At 40.0% G+C, this 7,666-nt stretch overlaps 1 long non-coding RNA gene across 1 annotated transcript in view; it reads left to right on the top strand.

The window, feature by feature from the left end:
- LOC110295864 overlaps positions 1–4,645 on the top strand; it is a 42,120-nt gene extending 37,475 nt beyond the window's left edge. Inside the window, exon 4 of the long non-coding RNA XR_002378121.1 lies at positions 2,170–4,645. This is a non-coding gene — a long non-coding RNA (uncharacterized LOC110295864). The remainder of the gene's footprint in view (positions 1–2,169) is intronic.
- The last annotated feature ends 3,021 nt before the right edge of the window (positions 4,646–7,666 follow it).

The following is a 7,666-nucleotide window of genomic DNA, read 5'->3' as shown; positions in this document are numbered from 1 at the left end:
CACACCACACACACACACACACACACACACACACACACACACACACTAAATAGAAATATTAAAATGAAAACAAATAGGAATACTTTCAAAGGAAAATATTTCAAAAAGGAAGATTTTAAAAAGAAACCACAAATATAAGACTAGGCTAACTAGTCAGAAAACCCCCTATTGGAGGAGAGAAGGAAATGGGTAGATGGAAGGGAAGAAGAAAAGGTACCCCTTATATTTTGCTAAATGGAGCTACAGTATGCTGGACCTGTCCATCCATCATTTCTGATTGACAGCCTGCTGAATGATCACCTTGTCAAGACTCTTCACGATCCAAGTCCTGAAACTTATGAGTAGGAGGTCTAATGGGTCTGAAGGGGAGCCCCATGGAGCAGAAATTGAACTGGGAAATAGGGGTAGTGGAAGTACCAGTCCTCCTTGGAAGGACTCTTGAGTTTTAGTGAGACTTCAAAGATGAGAAAGTAAAAGCAGGGAGCAGCCTTTGTGGCCTTTTATACACCAGTCATTAGATGTGAGCTGCCTCTGAGGACAGGCAAAGCACCACAGTTGTTCTTTGGATGAAAGAAATGCCTACAGAAGGACCCAGGAACTGGGGGAATGACTGATTCCACCCTTAAACTGACATCTAGATCTCAGCAAATCTAGACTGGTGTCCTAGACATTCCCTGTAAATGTGTCTCTGCAGAAGCTGTTTCCTGTCCCTGAGTCACTAGTCTCTCATCTACAAATATGAGTGGGGATAAAGGGCATTTAAGGTACCATCTAAATTTTGGGGTCAGGGATTTAAAATAATGGCAACAACTTACACACTGGGTACAAGAATTGTCTTCCCATCATGCTTTGCATTCTTTTTTCACCACCAAACTCTTGTGCAAATCTATCTGATATTTTTCGATATCTCTCTGTTCTTGCTTTCATCTGAACAAGATTTCAATATGTAGTACAAGCTGACCTCTAACTCCCAATCTACCTGCTTCCAACATCATGAATTCAAGGATTATTGGTCTGAGCCATCAGGCCCAGTCTCATTTATCCATCATTTCCCAATTTGCTGATCCTTTGAAGGAAAGCATAGTACTTAGTGCTGTTGATAAATGACAAATGGATCTATGAGCCAAGTATGTTCCCCGGAGATATGAAATGCCCTCCTTCCAAACAAATAAGGCTGTGTCAGATAATGAGTGATGTTTGTGAGGCTAGGGATGAAAGTTTGGAAACTATCATACAAATTCTAAAGTCACCGAAGGTTTGTTTAGGGGAACAGTGGCTGAATGCTAAATTCTTGAGACCATGCATGTTACAAGAGGCATCCTTAACACAAAGCTGAGGACCACAGGGACTATGAAGCTCCACTAAGAACTATTTCATAGCTGTATATCAAGCCAACGGATAGTTATATAAGAAGGTCATTTCCTTTAATCTTTTTACCTTAAAAATATACTTTTTCATAATACTCAAAAGAAAAGAAATGAGTCCCACTTATGATGAAAGCAGCCAGGTGTACCAAGGTTGTCCCGTGAGTGTTTACTGAAGGGAAATGGTGTAACCTGCATACAAGATGGCGAGAGCCAGACAAAAAGATTGGTAAAATTGCAGTAATTTTAACCAGCACACTACAGAATCAGGGGTTGTTCAGTAAGTGACAAGCAATATATAAAGTAGAAAGACAGTTAAACTGCAAGAAAGAGATGCCTTCGAAATGGAAAGAGGCAAACTTCCAAAGGCCTCTGAGAAATCCTTGAAAGCTGGGAACATTTACAGAATGTCCTCCTTCCAGGTCAAGGGAAAACTATCTAGCATTTGGGTATCGTAGGCAAACATGTTCTCTAGCATGTATCTATATTCTTACTAAGAATAAAAGGTGGTGCGAATACAACTACTAGCAGTAATGACTGTGTACTCAAAATTACAGTGGTAGTAATAACTGATCAATACTAGATACAGAAATAGATTCAAAGCACTGCAAAAGAACTCAAGAGTAGAGTTAGGGCTCCAAACATTGTCTTAGCTGCATCTAAAGGTAGCCTGAGTGTGTACAGCTATAACCCTGCCTATTCCAAGTTTTATATTTCTACATATAACATTGTCACTTTTTCTTGCTGAGAGGTAAGTTCATAATAAAAATAGTAATGACTCTTTCTCCTTTGCTGTTTCTTATAGAGATCAGAAGTGGAAAGGGTGATGGAACACTCCATCTCGGAGATGATCCAGTGAAGTCATGAGAAGCACCTAGCTCAGTGGTCTGATCAAAGTGGGTGATGAGCTTGTCATTATGTTGGCCTTTGCATCTGTGCAGATATATCTGGTAACACGTGTTTCAAAGCCTCTTCCTAGCAGAGTCGAAAGCCAGGGTCTGGCCGATGGCTGAGCTTCAGGAATGGCCTTTATAAAAAAAAAAAAGTGGCTTTGCTTTGTTCTCCTTCCATGCGTTCGATCCAGTTCATCAACCATAACAAGCTACGCAAATGCAGACCAGTGTGACTTTAAGTTGTTTGCTGTCCTGCTGGCACATCATGTGGCTTTTCACTGAGATGCAAGGAGGGGTTCTGTGAGTAAGCTGCTGCACCACTCCCTTCTCAGAAACGGATGCCAGGCCATCAGCAGAGCTAAGGAGGCTGGAGAAAGGCTGTATATCCTATGCATGTGTGTGAATTGGGAAACTCCTCTGTAACCACAGGCTGACCAACATCAATTTAATTGCTTCCAAGCACAAAAACATCCAAAGCCACTTCTTTGATCTAAAATTGTTTCTCAAGTCCCACAAAGTAAATGGTGGATAACACTGCCTGTCAACAGTGCCAGATACTGCGGCTGCCAAATAATCACCCGCTCTGTTCAAATGTTGCAGATTCTCCTATAACCTGGTCCCCATGAAGAACATCGACGGTGATGGTGAGATGACCAAAGCAAAGACCACCTGCCAGAGTTGCAGATGAAGGATAGGTTGAAGGGTCCTCATTCATTATTTTCTGAGTTCCCTGAAGATCTGTGAGGTTGTTGCCATCACACCCAGTCTCCAAGCAGAGAAAACGAAGAACAAGGAACATGTGAGAAATTGCTGAAGATACAACAGTTCTAAGAGGATTTATCTAGGATATCAGTTCGCCCCACCCCTGTCAGGCATGCTCATCAACACGCTGTCTTGGCTCTCTCTCTTACTCCTTAACCACCTTGTGGACTGGAGCCATAGCTTGCATTTGGGAGTTTTTTGCTAGAGGGCAGAGCTCTCCTGAGACTTTCCTTGAGGGATGGGATTTTAGTTGAGTCAGGTCAGCTTCTAGCATTTGATTGGCCTGAGTATCTGGGTGTCAGTTGCTGGCATCCCTGCCCTGCACTTCTCTGGCAGTTGAGCTGTGGAGAGCTCCAGCTCACAGTTGGCTAACCATGTACTGGCCCAGACTTGAGACTTGGTCAAGAGTCTACTATATTGTTAGGATGGGGAAGGGTCTACCACAGTTTATTCTGCAATACCTACTTTATTCAAAATTATGATAAATCTCATTGTCTGCAACATTATAAAGAAGACTGATCATCACCAGGCATTAGTATGTTAATCAGCCTGTAAATCTGAAACTTAAAGCCATAAGCTTGGATTTTTTTTTCATGAGGACAGTGAACGTATACTGTAGATTTATACATTATTTTTACCTTCCCCTATAACTAAAGGCTTAGTGTGTACAATGAACGTGTAGAAATACCCAAAGGGGGGACATAAAAGAAAAATAAATATCCGAAGTAAGGCACATATGAAGAGTTTCCTGGAAGAGACTTCAGATAGAAGAAAGTCACCTGGATGGACTGCTAGAGATTCCCAAATAGGCACATGAACAGAGTGAATCCGGGGAAGCAATCATTCCAGCGAGTCACTCCAGGGAACCGAACACCAGCTCCTATGCCTTCACTTTCCTCATTGTGATCCAAGGTGTCCGTAACCACACAGCTGTCATACAAAGAAAGGCGAGCCAGATCAATGACCGCATGTTGATTACACAGAACATGAAAAGGAAAATAGAATGTAGGGATGATGCCCAGTGGTAGAGGACATGCCTATCATGCTGAGGTCTTCTTTTCAAACCCTTGGACCAGAATATTAATTAATTAGTGAACTTATTAACTAGTTAAAGTGACAAGTAAGAAGATGCAGTAATTATGAAAAAGAAGGAACACTGGAAAGAGAATTATAAGACAACAGAGAAATTAAGTAAGTCTAGAGCTAGTTACTTGAAAACATTGCTAAAACTGATAAAGCACTACCCAGACAATAAAAACTAAAACAAAAAAGAGAAGATATTGTTTACTAATAAAGATGGTTAAGGAAGAAGTATCAGGGTGGATTAAAAGCACAAAGACATTAAAGCACAAGGGAATTCAGTGAAAATAGCATGTTAATACATTAAACGGTCTGCATAAATTGGACAAGTTCATGACAGGAAGGAACCATCAAAATTAACACAGAAAGAAACATATAAAATGGTATTTAAAGCTACTAAATAAATTGAATTTCAGTTAAAAATTTCCCCCAAAGAAAGTGCCAACCCCAAATTACTCTACTGCTAAAGTTATAGCAAGAATAGAAAAAATAATGACGAGTTACTAATACCACAAATAAACTATGATTAGTTCTTGTCATATGCACACTTAAGACAGAAATAAGAATCTTTTTATAGGGCTGGTGAGATGGCTCAGTGGGTAAGAGCACCCGTCTGCTCTTCCGAAGGTCCAGAGTTCAAATCCCAGCAACCACATGGTGGCTCACAACCATCCATAAAGAGATCTGACTCCCTATTCTGGAGTGTCTGAAGACAGCTACAGTGTACTTACATATAATCAATAAATAAAAAAAAAAGAATCTTTTTATACATAATTTTATGAAAAGACACAAATAAAGTGGAATTATCTTTATATAGTAAAAGTTGCTAAATCTAACTTGTGAAGAAAATTTTAAATCTGTATAGTTGTACATTTTTTTGTAGATTGAATCTGTAATGTATAAATTCTTTGACAAAATAAATTTTGGTCTAAGATGATAAACCTACTAAAATATGTTTAGAATGTGTGCCACCAACCTCACATAAGCTTAAAAGGCAGAGCAGAAATAATTCCTTTCTGAGTCATTCTTATGAGAACAAATTATATTGACACAACAACCTGGAAAATATATTTCAATAGTTGTGGTACTGACTGATACCCTTAAAAATCAAATGAAATTTCTTTGAAATGCATTTGAAAATCAAAGATGAATATAGGAAAAATCATATCTTGTGATCAAGTGGGATTTATTCCAGGAATACAAATTGGGTTATGGACTGAGAAATAAATCAGTATAATTCAGGGCACTAGAAGAATAAAGGGTGGAAAAATTATATAACTGTCTCATATATGCAAGAAATACAGCTGATAAAATTTAATATTGATTTGTGGCATTAAAAAACAAACAGTGATAATTTAGAAGTAGAAGATATATGGTTCCATTTATAAAGTCTAAGAACAGGTAAAAATTAATATATGACTAGAAAACTCATAAAATGGCTTATGGTGGTGAGAGCTGAGGCTGGGCCAGGGAGGATTCCAGAAAAGACGTGGAGGAGATAAGCAAAAAGAAGGAGCTTTGGGTGGTGAATATATGAATGTGCTATTGTCACGTAGAAGTTGGGTGTAGAACAGAGGCCACTAGGGGACAAGAAGGGGGCTAGAGGGTAGACCATGAAAATCAAAAGCAGTTGGAGGCAGGGATGTAGTTCTGTGTTGAAGAGCACCATATGACAGCTATACTGCATTTCAAAATAACCAGAGAACACTTTAAAGCTTCCCAGCACACAGACCCAGTTGAGGACATGGAGATGCTGGTTCCTCTGGCCTGACCACCACTGATTGCGTACTTGTGTTAAACTCTAAGATCCCCTCAAAAAATGCAAATGCTCTTCCAACCAGAAAATTAAAACAGCTCATCAGAACAAACTCTCAAGGCCTTAGTATGTCATTATGTCATTAAGTAGTGTGCGTGTACACACCCTACACATGCGCATACACACATGAATACACACTCATTGATCACCTGTAAGAAAAAAATCAATTGTTGAAAAGTAGAAGAATGGAAGTGGCAACAACATAATTTCCAGCGCCTCCCAACTTCATACATTGAATAGAATGGAAGTAACTAGACAGCACAACTGTATAAACAATACTTACACTACAGCTAATTGATAACGCAGAGTAGATGGGTCCAATCACCAACATCCATAAGCCCTATCCACACTAGGATAACAAAAAGTGAAAGGCAAACAGGAGCCTGACTCACCAGGGAGTGCTTGGTCTAGGTACTTGCAAAAGTGTTTCTCTTGTAGTGCCTCATTAAGTTAAACTCTTAATACATGCTACTTCTCTTGTTTATTTTATAATAAAATGTATATGTATATAAATGCGTGTGCTTATGTGTATGTATACATATGTATGTATTAAACATCTGTCATCTATATATCTGACTTTCTGTATGTAATACTCGAGGACATTTCCTTGTACAAAGATGTTCAAGGAAAATATCTTTCACATTGAGAAGGGTTCTGTAAGAACCAAGATTAATTTTTATACACCAGGTTGAGAGGTAGAGACCCACCTCTGTACCCATCTGCATCAAGAAAATGAAAAGCAAAATGAAGACAGCTAGAGCTGAGGCTGGGACTTGGATATTAATCCGTGAGCAATGTCAACCATCCTTGCTTCCGATTCTCCACCCTCACATGTACTCCACTGGGACCTGGCTCTCCTTTTGTCCTAGGCAATTAGCACAGTTTACACTTGAGTGATCATTGTTTTGACCCGCCCTAAGTCTCGGCATCCGGACTCCATCACCCACCATCTGTCCACGTGCCAGGAGGACTTCTCAGCATCTCCAGTAAGCACCGGAAGTGGGTCTTGGCCACAGGCCTAACCTGTGACAGGTGGCCAAGGGACAGTCTTCTGTCATTCATGGTCTCAAGGACCACAGAGGATCAAACAGCTACAGATTTCATTGTCCATTTTGCCTCGAAGATAGAAAAGACAAATTGGGAAGACAGAGGAGAAGATGAAAGAGACACAAGAATGAAGAAAAGACTGCCGAGGGAGCAATAAATGGGGGAGAGGAGGTCCTATGTACCAGTATGGATAAGGAGGGTGCATGCTTGGCCAGGGAACTAACACTCCTGAGAAGGGCTGGCCACTTCCAGAGAAGCTAAACTTTCTTATAACTAAATAGTTTCAACATTCAATAAGATACACACAATCTTTAAGTAGGCTTGTTCCTTATCCTTATCTAAATATTTATTTGTGGGAAGGGGTTTCCATAGTAACTGGGAAAAAAACAGAACTTTTCACCAAATCCACAAGAGACCAGAGTAGTCTCACACTATCACTTTAAGATTCTGGGGAGCCAGTGACTAGACTGGGACAATGGTGACATCCCAATACAAGGAAGCAGCCTCAGACTTGGGCCTTGCCCCTCTCTGAGAACAGGCTGGGCACTGAAAAGCTAGTTGGGAATGAGCATGTGGATATTGACCGAGTCAAGGAAAGGAAGAATGTCAAATTTCTATAATGCTGCAGGGACTAGAACTATCTCCAAGAGCTATGCATTGTGTCACCTACAAGGATTGTCTTGGATAGGAGCTTTAACTTGAAA

Source organism: Mus caroli, chromosome 6, assembly GCF_900094665.2.
Source record: "Mus caroli chromosome 6, CAROLI_EIJ_v1.1, whole genome shotgun sequence".
NCBI classification, from domain to species: domain Eukaryota; kingdom Metazoa; phylum Chordata; class Mammalia; order Rodentia; family Muridae; genus Mus; species Mus caroli.
Note: the sequence above shows the minus strand (reverse complement) of the source record. Positions and strands in the feature narration are given on the sequence as shown.